General features: G+C 42.8%; 1 protein-coding gene across 4 annotated transcripts in view; it reads right to left on the bottom strand.

Moving 5' to 3' along the window:
- Positions 1-18,502, bottom strand: part of CABIN1 (calcineurin binding protein 1) — a 4,301,447-nt gene that overhangs the window by 825,668 nt on the left and 3,457,277 nt on the right. The gene's annotated exons all lie outside the window — the stretch shown is intronic.

Here is an 18,502-nt window from a genome sequence, read left to right as displayed (position 1 = left end):
CTGCTGCAGTCATTACACTTGGGTTGAGTCCCAAAGCTAAGGTAGGGTGGAGGCATCATAGAGGGTTAGTGGAGGCAATGAGGCCCTGCAAAACTGCAGTGGCGAAGCCTGCCCTGGACTTAGAATAAAGAGGTAAGTGATAGTGTTTGGTGAAGGTGTGCACTGAACTCCAAGTTGCAGCTTCTAAGATTTCCTTGGTAGGAACCCCCCTGAGAAAGGCTGTAGAGGTAGCTGTTGCCCTGGTAGAGTGGGATCTAATGGTAGGAGGAACTGGTTTCCCATGATGGGTGTAGCAGAATCGGATGCAATGGCCTATCCATTTAGAAATGGTTTGCTTGGATATGGCCTTCCCTTGAGAGGCTGTAGCATAGGGAACAAAGAGCTGGTCAGTTTTTCTGAAAGCCTTAGTTTTGTCCAAGTAGTAACGAAGCTGCCTGTGAATGTCCAAGGAATGCAGGAGTCTCTCACCTTTGTTCTGTGGATTGGGGTAGAAAGTGGGTAGGTGGATGGTTTGATTTAGAGCTACACTGGAAACTACCTTAGGCATGAAGGAAGGATTAGTTCATAGAGAAACTCTGTCTTGATGAAAAATGAGGAAAGGTTCCACTGCCATAAGTGCCTGCAATTCTGAAACTCTCCTAGCAGAAGTTATTGCCAGGAGCAGGGCAGTCTTCCAAGATAGGAACTGAAGGTCTGCAGAAAAAGCTGGTTCAAAGGGAGGTAATGTTAGTTTTTCCAGAACAAAATTGAGGTCTCATGTTGGTGTAGGAGCTCTTCTAGGTGGTCTAATGTTTTTTTGCCCCTCTGAGGAACTGCCTTAGGAGAGGATTTGAAAATAAAGGTGGATTTGTGTCGTAGTGAGCTGAAATAGCTGAAGCATGGATTTTAATTGAAGAGAAGGAAATTCCTTTATGCAACATCTCAGCTAAATACTGCAGAATGTGAGGCATATGAGGCTGAGTTGTGTCTTGGCCTTTAGCTTGGTTCCAAGCAGAAAACCTTTTCCATTTGTCCGAGTAAGCCTTCCTGGTGCTTGGCCTCCTGGCTTCTAGAATAACAACCAGCACTGCTTGTGAAAGAGGGGCTGGTTGGATGCTTAATTGATTTGCCATGCAGCCAGGTTTAAGGTTTTGATCTGGCTGTGTAGAATATGCTTGTCTTGCTACGTGAGCAAATGATGTATTTGAGGCAATATCCATGGTGGGCTGTGAGCCATATTCTTCAATAGTGGGTACCAGTGCTGGCGTGGCCAGTCTGGGGCTATGAGAATCATTTGAGGTTTCTCCTTTTTGACCTTCAAAAGAACCTTTGTGAGAAGAGGTAATGGAGGAAAGGCATACACTGTCAGGTTTTTCCAACTGAAGGAGAGAGCGTCCACTTTCCAAGCTTGATGGTGAAATGTCCTTGTACAAAATTTTGTCAGCTGGTAGTTTTGAGGACTGGCAAACAGGTCTATATTTGGTAGGACCCACCTTTGAGTTATCATTGTAAATATTTGTGGGTCTAGCTTCCACTCGTGGGGATCTTTGATGTTACTGCTTAGGTCGTCTGCCAATGTGTTTTTCTGTCCTAGCAGGAATTGAGCTTGTAACTGGACTTGGTAGGCCAGAGCTGTGTTCCATAAGATTATTGCTTGCCTGCAAAGAGGGCAGGAATGTGTGCCCCCTTGTTTGTTTATGTACCACATTACTGTGGTGTTGTCCGTCTTTATTGCAAGTTGTCCAGGCTGTAGTAGATCCTTGAAGGCTGTCAGAGCTTTCTGTACAGCTAGCATCTTTTTTTGGTTTATGTGCAGTTTTCTTTGTTCTGCAGTCCATAGGCCTTGAATGCATTGCCCTGCCATGTGTGCCCCCCAGGCATAGTTTGAATCATCTGTTGTGATAGTTTGTCTGGGTGGGGGCAAGGTGACAGGCTGACCCTTGTTGAGGTGACATGCCTGTGCCCACCATAGAAATTCCTGTTGAAGGCAGGGAATGAGAGATATCACTGTGTCCAAGCTGTGGCTGTGTTGAGACCATACGCTTTTTAGGTACCACTGTAATTTCCTCATATGCAGTTTTGCAAATTTTATTATCAGAATGCAAGATGCCATGAAGCCCAAAGCCTGCAGAACTTTTCTTGCAGTTAATTGGGTCTTTGTTGCCATTGTTTTGAAATATTGAGTCAGTAGTAATTGCTTGTCTGGTGTAAGATAAGCCTTCTGGGCCATTGTGTCCAAGCTGGCACCCAGGAATGTCATTTTTTGCGAGGGTACTAGTTTTGACTTCTTTTTGTTTACTGTGTACCCCAGACAATTCAGTAGTTGCTTCACAAAAGCCAGATGTTGTACGAGAATGTCTTTTCTTTCTGCTTGAATGAGGCAGTCGTCCAGGTATGGATATATTTGAATTCCTCTTTGTCTGCAGTATGCAATTACTGGTGCCAGGCATTTTGTGAATACTCTGGGTGCAGTAGATAAGCCAAAGGGCAGTGCAGAGAATTGATAATGAGTTGAACCTGCAATGAAACGGAGGTATCTTCTGCAACTTTGTCTGATAGGGACATGCAGGTATGCCTCCTTGAGGTCCAACGTTACCAGCCATGCTTCCTTGCCCAACATGGGAAGTAGCTGCTGTAGTGTTAGCATCTTGAATTTGGGAACTTGTAAGTAAGTGTTTAGAATTGAAAGGTCCAGAATTGGTCTCCAAGCATTTTCCTTTCTCGGTACTAGGAAGAGTCTTGAGTAAAATCCTTGGCCTTGCTCTTGAGTTGGTACCCTTTGAATGGCTCTCATGGCCATGAGAGCTGTAATTTGTTTTTGAGCCTCTGCCCTTTGATTTTGTGGCAGGTGTGGCATTCCTCTTTTTATTGGCAAGGTGTGAAAGTGGAATCTGTATCCTCGTAAAATTATGTCTAGTACCCATTTGTCCTTTGTGACCATGTGCCAGTTGTCTGCAAATAGTGCTAGCTTTCCCCCCAGGGGGGCTGACAAAAGAGTTTTGTTTGGCCAGCTGAGGTGCAAGTCATTGAGTTTGTCTTCTGGTGGGTTGAGACCTGTCTTCTCCTCCCTTCTGGGTTGGAGTGCCCCATTGGCGAGGTTTATACTGAGCTTGTGGTTGTCCTCTGCCCCTCGGGCACCTGTATTTACCCCTCTGAGGCCTGTCAGTGGCTGGAAAGGACCAATTTTTTGTTGGCCAGTTTCTGCTGAAGCGAGGGGGCTGTACTTGTAGGAAATCTTTGACTGTCTGCATTGATTTTGCCTTATCTTCCATTCTCTTTGAAAACTTCTTCTGCTTTAACACCAAAAAGAATATCCTGCTGTAAGGGAGCATCTAGTAGTTTTGCTTTAACATGATCAGGCAGACTTTGTTCCTTTAACCAGGCATGCCTACGTATAACTGATCCAGTGACAGCTGCTCTGCAGGAGGCCTCTAAAGAATCAAACCCACACTGCAAGGTATGTTTCCCTACCTGCTCGGTGGCGTGCAACAAATCCTGTACTTCTTTCAATTCAGATTGTTGAGGGAGGGTGGTTATCTTTTGTTTTAACTGAGAGATCAGAAATTGCTGATATTTAAGCATATGAAATTGACAGTTTAGAGCTCTCATAGCTAAAGTGGCTGAAGTGTAAACCTTTTTCCCCCATCTGTCTAGTGCTCTTGAATCCCTTTCAGAAGGTACTGGATTTTTTGCCATGGAAGCCTTAGCCCCCTTGGGACCCTGGGAGATAGTCTCTGGGTCAGCTACTGGGCTTTTGTAAAGAAATTTGTGGGAATCAGGTACTCTGTAGTATCTGTCAGGCTTGGCCGGAGCAGGAGGCAGAGAGTCAGGGTTGAAACTGGATTCTAAATAGACATCATCCACAATGTCCAAAACAGGAGGGATGGTTAGAGGTCTGTGCTGGGGGAGTAAAAGAAACTCTCTGAGCCTTTTCTTGGAATCAGAGTAATCCTGACCTTCCCAGTGAAAATGTTCCCTCATAGTGTGTAAAGTTTCCCCAAAAGAGTAATCTTCTGCAGGGGAAGCAGAGGGAATAGAGTCCTCAGCATCAGAATCTTCATAAGGAGAGAAAGAATAGTCTTGGTCCTCAGAGGAATCTGAAAAAATAGACAGTTGATCAGAGGAAGCAGATTCTTCCTCTAGTCTAGGCCTTTTGTCAGGAGGAGGCTGAGAACCCCTGATAAGAGAAATCAAGTCTTCAGCCATCTTGAGCATCTGTTTCTTAGGCATAGGGCCTTGAACAGGAGACTGAAGTGAAGCCTTTTTCGGTTTGGAAGGAGTCTTCGACTTGGAAAAACGTTTTGACTGTAAGAGTCGTCGGTCTGAAAACGCCTTCAGAAACCGATGGCGTTTCAGAAGCACCGACGTCCTTGGAAGGTAAATCGTCGGTAGGGCCTGAAGTAAAAGGCTGCGTCGGCCTAGTACATTCCGTCAAAATATCTGTAGCGGACTCGGTTTCTTGAACTGCGGTAGTCAGAGGCTGCGTCGGAGCCTCAATGATAACCGGAGACCGGATCAACCGAGGCCTCGGAATCGGGCTTAGGCGTGGGCTGTCGATCCTTATCCCTGCGCTTTTTGTGCATGCCGGTAGTCGGAAGCTCCGACGGCATGTTATAATTAAATTTTCTGCCAAAAAAGTGTCGTGCGAAATCAAATCGTCTTTTAATAGTACGTTTATTAAATCTAGCACAAAAACGACAAGAAGTAACGTCGTGGTCAGGGCCTAGGCAAGGAATGCAATAAGAATGAAAATCCTTATGAGGTATTTGCTTCCCACAAGAAATACAATTGTTAACTTTTTCTGACATCTGTCTGAGGCAAGAAAAGTTTCCCCAACGGGGTACTTAGCTTTATAGAAGACTTTGGTCTGAAATTCGAATTCGAAAATCTCAGGAGTTGGCCGACCGGCACTTGCGAACTGCTTCTGCTTTGGGCACTGCGTGGCAAGAAAGACTGAAGAAAATGGCGTCGGTTGCGATATATGTACCCCTGGCGCGCTGACGTCAGGGATGAGGCGACTGCAACCGACGTCGGACAAAGACTTTGGAAATCCGGCCGACTGCGGGACCGCCTGACGACAGGATAACCCAAGTGTAATGACTGCAGCAGGGTAACATGATGAACATCATGAATGAGGTAGAAATAACTGGTTTAGTGACAGCATTTTGAAGTTGGGCACTATCACAAACGGGTTTAAGAAAGAAAGATTTTGAAAGTGCAGTTGTGTACACTAACCATAAATGTAGATGTTCGAGTGTATTCACTGTTGCGTCATCACACTTAGGTTATCTGCCTGCAGGTAGCCCTCAGTTGGCCCATATACCAGAGTCTTGGGATTTCTGTGTCGGATGCTGTTGCCTCTCCCATGACTTCAGGTCGTCAGGGGTATAAAACATGCAGCTGACGCCACTACATCATTTTTTCTTGCCCCAGATGTCAGAAGCCCCCAAAATAGGAAGCAATTACATGGTGTGGAACTCCTCCAGTAAAAAGTAAATACCATAGCCATAAGATATGACTAAAAAGAGGATAGGTAGAAAGCATAGAAGAGTCCGGGGGCTGGAGGGAGGGTAACCAGGACTGCAACAGTGAATATACTCAAACATCTACATTTATGGCAAGTGGACACAACTGTACTATGTTCTCCGTGTTTCACTGTTGCAGTCATCATACTTAGGTTGATTCCCAAAGCTGAAGAAGGGTGGAGACAGTCAAGTAATAGCAGGGCTAGCTAGCAGGCCTTGTAAGACTGCTGTGGCAAATCCAGCTCTGGATTTAGAAAAGACAGGTAAGTGGTAATGCTTGGTGAAGGTGTGTACAGAACTCCAGGTTGCAGCTTCCAGGATGTCCCTGGTAGGGACTCCCCTGAGAAATGCTGTAGAGGTTGAGGTAGCCCTAGTGGAATGAGTTCTGATCAACTGTGAGGTAGGTTTTCCATGGTGTTTGTAGCAGAAATTGATGCAGTGTGCTATCCATTTGGAAATGGTTTGCTTTGAAATGGCCTTGCCCTCTGCCCCTGTAGCAAAGCTGACTAGCAGCTGGTCAGATTTTCTGAAAGGCTTAGCTCTGTCAAAGTAGAACCTGAGTTGTCTGTGTACGTCCAAAGAGTACAGGATCCTCTCCCCTTTATTCTGATTAGGATTAGGGAAAAAGATTGGTAAATGGATGAATTGGTTTAGAGCCACACTGGATACCACCTTAGGGATAAAAGATGGGTTAGTCCTGAGGGAAACCCTGTCAGCATGGAATATAATGAAGCGTTCCACAGCCATTAGTGCCTGTAACTCAAGACACTCTTCTTGCTGAAGTGATGGCTAGAAGTAAGGCTGTTTTCCAAGAGGGGAATTTTAACTGTGCTGTAGCAGCAGGCTCAAAAGGGGGGAACGTGAGCTTCTCTAGTACAAAGTTAAGGTCCCAGGCAGGGTGGGAGCTCTCCTTGGGGGTCTTAAATTGTTAGCTCCTCTCAGTAACTGTTGACCAGAAGGTGAGAAAAGAGAGGTGGCTCAGTATTATAATAAGCTGAGATGGCCAAGGCATGAATCTTAATACAAGAGAAGGATAGGCCTTTGTGGAGCAGCTCTGCTTGGGAATCTAGGATTTGAGGTAAGGTGGGCACGGTTGTGTCCTTTCCTTGAGACTGGCTCCAAGAACAGTATCTTTTTCATTTTTCTGAACTGGCTTTACTAGTACTAGGCCTTCTGGCCTCAAGGATGATGTCCAGCACCTGTTTGCTGAGGGTTGCTGGTGGTGTATTCAGGCAATAAGCCAGGCTGCAAGGTTCAGGGTTTGCAGCTGAGGATGCAAAATCTGTCCCCCTCCTGCTGGGACAGCAGGGAGGGGGTCTGATGTAGGTGCCAGGGTGGCACTGCTGCCAGACTGCGAAGGAGTGGGTACCAGTGCTGGCAGGGCCAGTCCGGTGCAATAAGGATTGTCCTTGGTTTGTCCTGTTTGATTTTGAGTAGTACTTTTGAGAGGAGGGGGAAAGGCATAAATTCAGAGGTTTTCCCATGTAAAGGATAGGGCATCCACTTTCCATGCTTGGCTGTGGGGATTTCTGGTGCACATTTCCTCAACTGATAGTTTTGGGGGGGCAAAGAGGTCCACCTCTGGTGTCCCCCACCTGTAGATTAGAAGTTTGAATGAGTTGGGTTCCAGTTTCCACTCGTGTGGGTCCAGTAGATTTCTGCTTAAGTCATCTGCCAATGAATTTTGCTTGCCTGGCAGGAATTGAGCTTGCAGGTGCACTTGGTTGCTTAAGGCTGTGTTCCACAGGGCCATGGCTAACCTGCAGAGTGGGTAGGAATGAGTTTCCCCCTGCTTGTTTATGTACCACATAACTGTGGTGTTGTCTGCCTTTATCAAGAGTTGTCCTGGAAGGATAAGGTATTTGAAGGCTGTCAGAGCATTCTGTACAGCTAACATTTCTTTTTGATTGATATGTAGGTGAATTTGTCCTGAGCTACATTTGCCTTGAATGCATTTGCCAGCCATGTGAGCCCCCCCCCCCCCCGCAAAGTTTGATGCATCTGTTGTCAGGGTTTGGGTGGTGAGGGGTTGGGTGAAAGGGAATCCCTTGTTGTGGTTGCAAGCCTCTGCCCACCAAAGGAACTCTGCCCTTAGACAAGGAATAATAGGAATAATTGTTTCCAGGTCCTGAGAATATTGGCATCAGAGACTTTTTAAGTACCACTGAAGTTTCCTCATATGCAGTCTTGCATATGGAATTAGTAGAATGCATAAGGACATGAACTCTCTAGGGCTTGTAGTATTTTTCTTGCAGATAGCTGGGTTCTGGTAGCCATTAGTTTGAAGTAGTTTGTCAAATAAACTTGCTTTTCTGAAGTAAGGAATGCCATTTGGGAAGCTGTGGTCAAGCTTGCCCCCAGAAATACAATCTTTTGGCTGGGCACCAGATGTGATTTCCTTTCATTGATGGTGTACCCCAGAGAAGTTAGAAGTCTCTTTAGAAATGCCAGGTGCTGAAGTAGCAATTCCTAACTGTCCAGCTGAATCAGGCAATCGTCCAAGTATGGATAAATTTGAATTTTTCTCTGAATGCAGTATGCAATGGATGGAGCCAGGCACTTTGTGAATATCCTGGGTGCAGTAGATAAGCCAAAGGGAAGTGCAGAGAACTGACAGTGCATAGAACCTGCCCTGAAATGTAGATATTTCCTGCAAGATTCCCTTATGGGGATGTGCAGATAAGCTTCTTTTAGGTCTAGGGTGACTATCCAGTAGTCCTTGGCTAGCATAGGAAGCAGCTGTTGTAGTGTAAGCATTTTGAATTTTGGGACCACCAGGAAGGTGTTGAGAATGGACAGGTCCAGGATAGGGCACCAAGAGCCCTCTTTTCTGGGCACCAGGAACAATCTGGAGTAGAAACCCTGTCCTCTTTGCTCTACTGGAACAGGTTGAATAGCCCTGATACTGAGAAGAGAAAGTACTTGCCTTTGAGCCTCTGCCCACTGGTTTGGAGGAAGGTCTGGCAACCTGCTTGGGGTTGGCAGTGAGTGGAAGCAGAATCTGTATCCCTGGTATACAATGTTTAGGACCCATCGGTCCTAGGTAATGGGCATCCAGTTTTTCGCATGCAGGGTGAGTTTTCCTCCTAGGGATGCAAGTACTTGGGCATGACTGGGAAGGATGATAGACAAGTCATTGTGAATTTCTTCCATAATGGGGTGGCTTACCACTCCCTGTTTTTGAGGGGGGAGCACTCCATTGTTTAGATCTCTGTGTACCCTTAGAGTGTAGCCTTGGTGATCTGTTGTCCCTGGGTTTGGGCTGAGAAGACCTGGTAGGGACTGGAAAGGACCAGTTTTTTGAAGGCCAATGCCTACTGAATCTAGGTGGCTGTACCTGTAAGAAATCTTTAACAGTCTGCATAGATTTAGCTTTTTCCTACATCTTTTCAAGAACCACTTCTGCTTTTGTGCCAAACAAACGTTCCTGGTTTAATGGTGCATCTAGTAATTTTGTTTTGACATGGTCTGGCAAGATTTGTTCCTTCAGCCAGGCATGCCTTCGCAGTACAGACCTACTGACAGCAGCCCTGCAAGATGCTTCTAAGGCATCAAAACCACACTGCAAAGTATGTTTACTGACTTGGTTTGCAGAATGCATTAACTCTTGTAAATCTTTACTTTCTGCAAAATCTGGAAGCAACAACATTTTTTGTTTAATTAGTTCCATAACATGCTGCTGGTACTTCAACATGTAAAACTGGCAATTTAAAGGCCTGATGGCAAGAGTTGCAGAGGTATATACCTTCTTTCCCCATCTGTCTAAAGCCCTCGAATCCCTGTCCGAAGGGGTAGGATTTTTGGCTGTAGTAGCCTTAATACCTTTAGGTCCCTGGGAAATGATGTCTGGATCCGCAGTGGGATCCTTAAAGAGAAATTTGTGAGAGTCAGGTACCCTGTAGTACCTGTCAGGCTTTCTAGGAACTGGTGGTAATGTATCAGGAGTAAGACTGGATTCTATGAAAACATCATCTACAATATCCAGGACAGGGGGTATAGCTAGAGGCCTGTGCTGAGGCAAGTCTAAAAATTCTCTGAGTCTCTTTTTGGACTGTGGGTAGTCCTGGCATTCCCAGCGGAAATGCTCTCTTAAGGTAAGCAAGGTTTCACCACAAGAAAAGTCCTCTGGAGGGGAGGCATAGGGAACGGAATCCTCTGCATCTGAATCCTCATAAGTAGATAAAGGTGGGTCTATATTATATTCTCGAAAGCCGATAATATCGAAGCTGATATTGTCGACATGAGAATAGCGAAAGGACACATCGAACGTTTAAATGGAAATCTCTGTAAGTGGAGATTTCCGTTTATTGCAATGTAGTGCAGTCTCGGAGTTGGCATATTTAAGTAGCCTGAGGTGTGGCGGGTGCAGAGGGGCTTGCCCCCCTGCATAAACCCATTAGGGTACTTTTTTCTTTGTTGTTGTTCTTATAAGTTCGATGTTTGAAGACCTCGACCATATGGTGTTAGATGTTTTCAACCGTCGATCCTATAATATAGACCCGATAAGGGTATGTCCTGGTAATCAGAGGGATCAGAGTCATCGGACTCGTAGTCTGTTGAATCAGAAGGGAAATCAATTCTTTGTCTTTTAGAGGGGGAAGGCTGGCTTACCCTAATTAGAGTTATAAGGTCTTCAGCCATTCTAAGCATTTGTTTCTGTGGCATGGGAGCTTGAGCATGCATTTTGGTCGTCGGTTTTGTAGGCGTAATGTGAACTCTGGGCTTGAGAAGCACAGTCGCTTTAGTCTGAAACGAAGTAATCAGTTTAATATGAACATCGGAAGGTTGGAATACACCCTCGGAAGCCGGTGCCTGCACAGTGGCTCCGGATCCATCCAAGGTTGAGACATCCGCAGGTTCCATAATCGAAGAAGCATTTCACGGCATACCGGACACCGAATGGGTCTCAGCAGAGGCCTGGGAATCTGTAGAAGCGGGTATCAGGGGCTGCGAAGGCACCTCACTGAGTACCAGAGGACTGGCGACTAGCTTAACGGAAGCGTCATTGGCAGTTTTGGACCTACATGGTCTGTCTCTGTCTTTATCCTTACGTTTTTTAGGAAGATCGGTAGTCAGATGGCTTATCGAAGCCATTTCGGAATACGGATAACGAGAGCGAAAGAATTTAGCAACAAAGATAGCCCAACGACGAATAGTTTGGGCGTTAAGGCACAAAACCGACAGTGAGGGATGTCGTGGTCTGGGCCTAAACAGGTGACGCAGTAAGAATGAAAATTTCTGTGAGGTATTTGCTTTCCACAGGCAAGATAATTGTTAACTTTTCCTGACATCGGTTAGAGCAAGAAAAAAGAATCCCCAACAGGGTACTTAGCTTTAGAAGACTTCAGGTTTGAAACTCGAAAAACGAAAATTTTAGGTAGCGGCCGACCAGCACTTGCAAACTGCTTCTGCTTTGGGCTCCCGCACAGCAAGAAAAGCTGATGTAATGGCGTCAGATGCATGTTTTATACCCGATGACCTGATGTCATGGTAAAGGCGACACCATCTGATGCAGAAATCCCAAGACTCTGGTATTTGGGCCGACTTAGGGCTACCTGCAGGCAGATAACCCAAGTGTGATGACTGCAACAGTGAAACACAAAGAACATCTGGTCTCCAAGCATTTTCTCTCTTTGGCACTAAAAGCATCCTTGAATTAAAAATCTTTCCCCACCGGAAAAGGAGGAACTGATTCTATTGGGTCTATGTTCAGTCATCGAACAGCATGTTGCATCGAACATTCTGTTCATAGAGCCATTCGAGTAAGAACACATTACAGTAAGGATCAAAAAATTTGCCCTTTCCCAACTGTATTGTGATTCAGAGTTGGTATACATAATTAGCAGGGGGGGGTGCAGATCCCCACATGAGGAGTTTCACTGAAAAGCATTTTCGATATAATGCCGTTTGGCAATTTTTCCATTCCATGATTGAACAAAGAACCGGTTCCATCACACCCTGGGACAGGTAGAAATAATAAAGTTTGATCTGCTGGATGAGGGTTAACCTCCTGGAAAGGTGTAATTTCCTCCTACTGTCATCTGCTACATTGATGAATTACCTTAGGAACCCACATGTCTGAAACTATCTGTGGCCAAAGAGAAAAAGTGGAGATTCAGTCTTTCTGGTAGGGAAATAGGGCTGGGAGGGAGGACAACGTTCCCTAAATAGTCATTCTGACTTATTGAACTGTACTTGGTTTTGGGAGGTTCCAAAATTCATCCCCCCCCCCCCCCTTGTCTGTTTATCTGCATTTTGTTCAGGCTTTTTTTTTCCCCAAAATTGGATTAGGGGCTAGAGAATCCCATTCAAAATGTTGTAAAGAAGGGCTGAAAAATCTTAGAGATTCCTTGTATCAACTTACTCCTTTTGATCACCTTTGCAGCAGAGGGGCCAAAAACTGAATCTCTATCCAAAGAAGAATTTAAAATACTATTTTTCACATCCTCTGGGAGGTAATGAGAAGGCAGCCATGCAAACCTCCTCAGAACAGTACCAGTGGCCACAGACCTGGAAGTAGTACCACCAAGTCATACGCATATTTTAAACAATTATTTGTGACATGTACAATGGAAGAAACTAAATTCTTTAAAGCAGATTTTTCCTCACAAAAAGAAACTGCAGACACAACTTTCTTCACACGTTCATAACTAGCTAGAACAAACTTTAACATATGAGCCTGGCAATTCAAAATTCTTTTTCTCCAAAAAATACATTTTATTGTTTTTTTTTTTTTTCAAAACTATAAAGCATAAACCATGACATAGCATACAAACAATTAATGGTGAAATATGACGACATACAAAATAGATACCAAAGATGAAGAGAAAAAAAAATTAATAAAACAATTTACAAAGTCTTTTGTCTCAGCACCTTTGTTAAAACTTCTTATCGTACAGATGAAAATACAATTGTACTTAATCCCATTTAAATTATAAAAGACATCCGATGTATTTTCCTGCTTTTGCAAGTCAGACTTATATTTTCAACTACTTCTCTTCTGCTAACTGCAATAGTTTTTTCAGGCAACCAACTACCTCCATCCTATTGGCTATAAAGCCACTATATTTTATATCTACTCCAAACTCAGCTCACTGATCAATATACAATGAATATTATATTTCTGCACTGATTACAATTCTAATGTGTATACCCCACCTTGTAATTATGTGTTCATGGTGTTACTACTTTATGTAAGTATATTATTTTATATTGTACTCTTAATAACTACTTGATTTGTTCATATTATACTGTTTCCATACAACTTCTTAATTGTGTTGTGGAGCTTTTCTCCCCGGGCCTCCACTGAAAACGGGCAAATGCTCAGTCAGACTAGACCAGTTAACAAATGTCAAATAAATAAATACTAGTATTAATTTGACAGAATAATTGGTTACCCCTTGTAAGAGCCTTACAGTATTTGGCTGGTGGCAGCTACCTTGTAATCTGGAGAGAGGGGACACAGCTGGAGTGTGAGAGTGTGTGTGTGTGTGTGTGTGTGTGTGTGTGTGTGTGTGTGTGTGTGTGTGTGTGTGTGTGTGTGTGTGTGTGTGTGCCTGCCAGATACATGGAACTGGGACACAGTGCTCCAAGGTGGGTCTTGTTTGACATCTGGAGAGGCAGAGTCCAGTCCCAGTGGAATGTGTTCCCTGTGTGCTCTTGGGGGAAATTGTGCTGAATGCAGACAGCTGTATTTGAAATACTGTGTAAATCCATTATTTCTGTGTTTAACGACCACCTCTCACACCGTGGTGTCAGTGGTGAGGATTGCTGTCTGGGGATAAAGAGGGGTGTGTCATGTCACCCTGCTGCAAGATTTGTGCCGCACTAACCATGTTGTTCCCTCCTGCATCACCTTATTCATCCTCCTCCTCCTGTCATTCCTAACATCACCACCAGCAGTAGTATTGAATAAGCACACCTGAACCATTACCTCATCCGCACCTATCAACCATCTTCACACTAGCTGCTCAAACATCTCCTCAAGCTTATTACTCATAACTCCATTCCACTGTTGTAACCTCAAAATAATACAAAATGTCAGTGCCAATGTTAAGGTAATTTTATTTATTTATTTATTTATTTTACATTTGTTAACCGGGCTAGTCTGACTGGATATATTTCCATTTTCAGCAGAGGCCCGGGGAGAAAAGCTCCACATATGGACATAAGAGATTTATAATGAGTACAAATAACAAGTTACAAATAACAAGTTACAGACTTGTAACACTTCAACCAATGCATCTTGATTACAAAAAGAAGGCAACTGGAAAAACTAAAATACATTCTATTAAACATCAATACAACTTCTAGAACCTGATAAATAATAAGAGAGACCAGGGAAAAGAACTAAAACATTGAAACCTAAAACTAGATTACAAAGAAGTGCACTACCTAGACTATCTAAATACTATCATCTTTAGCATAATTACATATTGTAGCATGAGAAGAGAGAGTATAGGGACAGGAGTTAGCAAAAAAAAGCAGTAGAAGGGCAGTGTAGAGTTGATAAAGATATAAGCTTCCTGGGAATAGAGTCAGAGACACAAGGAATAGGATTTGTGAGGAGAAGGAGGCAAGGTAGTGAATGGCCAGTTAAGGGGGGGGGGGGGGCGTAAGAAAAGGGAGAGAAGAGAGTGGTAGGTAAGGAATTAACATTTAATCAGGATTTGAACAGGGACACATCCAGTGGCTTTTCAGGTAGATTCTAAGTTTTTCTTTAAACAAAGTAGTAGATGCCATAGAAGTAAGTTCAGTAGGAAGTTGATTCCAGTGTTTACCCAAGGCATTTGAGAAGAGGGAGTCACCAGCTAGGTTATTAGATTTTGTCAAGGAAACTAGCAGTTTGTTTGATGAGCGGAGGGAGTTTAGATTAGAATATGTGGTTAAGAGGTTAGAAAGTGCAGGTGTATTTTGACTTTGGTATAGAGCTCTATGGACAACTGTAAGTTGGGAAAGAAGTAGCATGTTAGACAGTTCAAGCCAGTTAAGTTGCTGCAGATTTAAACAGTGATGTGTTCCAAAAGGCTTACCAGTAACAAATCTGGCTATGTTATTGTAGGTGGTTGATAGTTTGTGAAGATTGTTTTTTTTGAGGTTAGTGTAGATTGGTGAGGCATAGAGAAGAGTAGAGATGAGGTGAGAGTGGGCAAGAGTAGCTTTGGCTGGGGAGGTTAAAAAAGTCCTAATTCCATAGAGAGAGCCGAGTTTCCTGTTTACATTTTTAATGGTATTATTAATGTGACAGTCAAAGGTAAGGTTGTTGTCTATTGTGACACCTAGCAGTTTGGTAGTGGGGTCAGGTGATATAATGGTTCCATTATTAGATAAGATAGTGAAATCTAGTGCAGGGGATCTATTAGTAGGCTTAAAGAGTAGAAGTTTGTTTTTTTTTGCGTTAAGGAGTAGGCAACGTTTTAAGAACCAAGTTTCGACTTTGGAGAATATATCTTGAGTATTAGTTTGGAGTTCAGCGATGGATTTAGCAGAGCAAATTAGTGTGGAGTCGTCAGCGTATTGTATGCATGTAGCCTGGGGAATAGCTGCTTGTAGGTCGTTTATAAAGAGGGAGAAAAGAAAAGGTCCGAGGATAGAGCCTTGGGGGACCCCAAGTGAGATAGGTAGAAGAGATGATAGTTTCTTATCCCAGAGAACGGCTTGTTTCCTATTAGAGAGATAGGAACTGAACCAGTGGACAGCTTTAGGCTCTAAGGAAAGAGATTTGAGAATTTGTATAAGGAGAGAGTGATTAACCATGTCAAAGGCTTTGGATAGGTCGATAAAGAGAGCTGAAGACAGGATGTTATCATTACGATTCTTGTTAATCAGGTCAGTAAAGGAGAGGAGAGCGGTAGTTGTGCTATGAAAAGGCCTAAAGCCATGTTGACAAGTAGTAAGAATGTTTTTTATTAGGTGGTTCATTAACTGCTGGTGAACACATTTTTCCATGATCTTAGCGAGTGGGGACAAGAGAGCTATGGGTCTATAGTTGGAGTAATCATAGGAGTTACCTCCTTTGTGTAAGGGTATGATGTGTGAGATTTTCCAGATGTCAGGTATGGTTTCTTCACTTATAGTTCTATTAATGAGAATGGATATGGGATAGGCTATTTGGAGGCTGCTTTTGAAGGAATTCAGATGGAAGTTGGTCTGCTGAAGGGAGCATGGTTTGAGTTTATGGATACATTTCTGTATAAAGGAGGTAGAGATGGGTAAAAGCCTAAAGGTTGGTAGTTTGAGGGATACAAGGTCAGGGATGTTAGTGTTGTCACTAGAGAGATGAGAGGCCAAGGCATTAATAGTGTCAGTAAAGAAAGAGTTGAAAGTATTGGCTATATCAAGGGCAGAATTATTTTCAGACCCAGATGGGGATGGAGTGGAAGTCTGTCCAGGGTGAAGAAGTCTATTTAGGGTTGACCAGAATTTTTGAGGGTTGTTGTGATTAGCTTGCTGGAGGTTACTAAAATAACTCCTTTTATCAGTGAAGATGGCTTTTTTGGTAGTGTTTCTTAGGTGCCTGAAAGTCTGTTGGTCTATAGGAGATTTGCTAGTTCGCCATTTTTTCCATGCTTTATTTCTAAGTAACATTTTTTGTCTAGTGTCATTAGATAGCCAAGGGGCAGGTTTAGATTTAATTCGGATGGAGCGTTTTGGAGCATGGTAATCTAGAATTGTTAGGAATGTGGTGTTAAAGTATTGGACAGCTTCTTCAAGAGGCAGTGTCTTTACTGGGTTCCAGTAATGCTTCTACCCATCTCTGCTAAAAATGTCATAATAAAACAAACCATCTTTCTCCACCATACATCACACCCCAACCCAGGTCCCAATCAAACCTCAAACAAAATAAATCCTAAATATTTAAAAATAGTCACTCTAAACATTAGAAGCACATGCAACAAAATCACAGACTTTCACATATGGATAACACAACACTGCTCAGACATCCTAGCTACAACAGACACACGGCTAAAGCCTGAAATAAAATATGCTGCAATACTCCCCCTGGTTATAATATTATTAGGATGGATAGAACACAAAAAAGCAGGTGGAATAGCTATAATCTTTCCCAGATTTTAGAAAAGCAGAAATCTTTATCTCATTCCTAAAACTTAATAGAGCCAACAGCATATGCATTGTTTGTACTACAGATCCCCCCAGGATACAATATTCCAATACTTGAAAACATACTATCCTGGATAGCAGATAAAATTACAAATGAAATTATCCTCCTGGGTGATGTAAACATTGACTGGCAAACTTTATCCGCAAATTCAGCATCAACCTCTTTGGATTCACTCAACTTATTATACCAACAAGATATGGCAAAACTAACTCCCAACAATCTATTCTGTATTGGATTCTGGTAACCAACCCATGTAATTTTACCTCCTCAAGTACCTTCCCTGATACACTAAGTGACCACCTGCCAGCTTATACCCACAGAAGTATTATACAATTAACAAGGAACATAAGCTCAAAGCTACCCGTAATCTCGCCAAATTCTCCAAGGAGTCTTTCATTGAATCTCTGAAAGCAGTTAACTGGTCCATCCTAAAAGATTCCCCTTAAATGATGCAGTTGAATACTTAAATGCAGCATTTCTAAATATTCTTAACCCCTTACTCCTACAGTGTACAAAAAGAATTAAAAACAGCCATACCTCATGGCTCACAAACCAATGCAAACGCCTTATGAAAGACAGAGACAAAGCATAGATTAACTGTCAAAACAATAAAAAATGACAACAATTGGCAACTTTTCAGACAGCTAAGAAACCAAGTCAAAAACAAGTTAATAGCTACCTGTTTCAATATATACTTCAGAGAATGCACAGCCAACTTAACCTTAAACTCACCTAACACACCCCCTTCCACACAGCCAACTTCCCCTACCTTAGACCCTAGTATATTTCCTTCACAAAACTTTCCTGTCTACAACCTCTACAATACACATGCACACAACTTCACCCACTCCACCTTTCAAGTGGTTTCTATAACTCTCATAAAAAAGCTTTTTATGTAAACAAAAACCTTGTTCCTGCTCAGCCGCCAACCTTCCCCCAGAATACCTAAATCTAGCTACAGATGCAATAGCATACCCAATCAGCATTCCTATTTATAGATCAATAACAGAATCCTGTGTCCCTAACTTGTGGAAAATTACCCCGTTACATAAACAAGGTAATTCCACTGACATTACAAATTTCCATCCCATGGCTATCCTGTATCCCCTCTCTAAAATCCTTGAAAGATGTATTCATCAACAATTTATCCACTATCTCTTACAAAATAACTAATCACCAATACGCAACATGGATTTCAGCCAGACCTCTATTGAATTACTATAATTTACAGACACTGTCAATAAAGCTTGCAACTCTAATAAACTTGAATATGCAATATTTCTAGATTTATCAAAAGCCTTTGAAATAGTCTCTCACAGTAAACTCCTCAATCAACTTTCTGCACTGGCTCTAGCATCTCCGTCTTTTCAATGGTTCTCTAGCTACCTTGCTAACAGGCAACAAGCTGTAAAATGGGAAGGATCCATCTCTGGATCCATCCTTGGCGCGCTACTATTCAATATTTTATCAATAATCTACATTCATCTTCATGTGACGGCACCTAGATTCAATATGAAGATGACACTACAATCATCTGCTCTTCAAACACCTTAACGTACCTCCAAAAAATAACTCAACAAGCTGTCATCTCCATTGAAACCTGGCTTACAACAGTACAACTCCTACTTAACCCACCAAAACAAACTCCTCCTCTTTACCCCAAAAACTCATACCCCTAACAAAGCATCTTTCAAAATCTTTTCAGCAAATGGCACTGGAATTGAGTAAGTCCACCATAGCAAACCTTTAGGAGTCATAATAGATGATAATCTTAAATTTGACCGCCACATCCAAAGCAATATCAAGAAAACTTGTCAAAAACTAAGCATGATATACAGAAACAATTATTTTCCGAGCACACCCACAAAAATTACTC

This window comes from Protopterus annectens, chromosome 4.part0, assembly GCF_019279795.1.
Source record: "Protopterus annectens isolate FY-2018-M chromosome 4.part0, PAN1.0, whole genome shotgun sequence".
Taxonomy (NCBI): Eukaryota; Metazoa; Chordata; order Ceratodontiformes; family Protopteridae; genus Protopterus; species Protopterus annectens.
The sequence above is the reverse complement of the archived record's forward strand: the minus strand, read 5'-3'. Positions and strand labels throughout refer to the sequence as shown.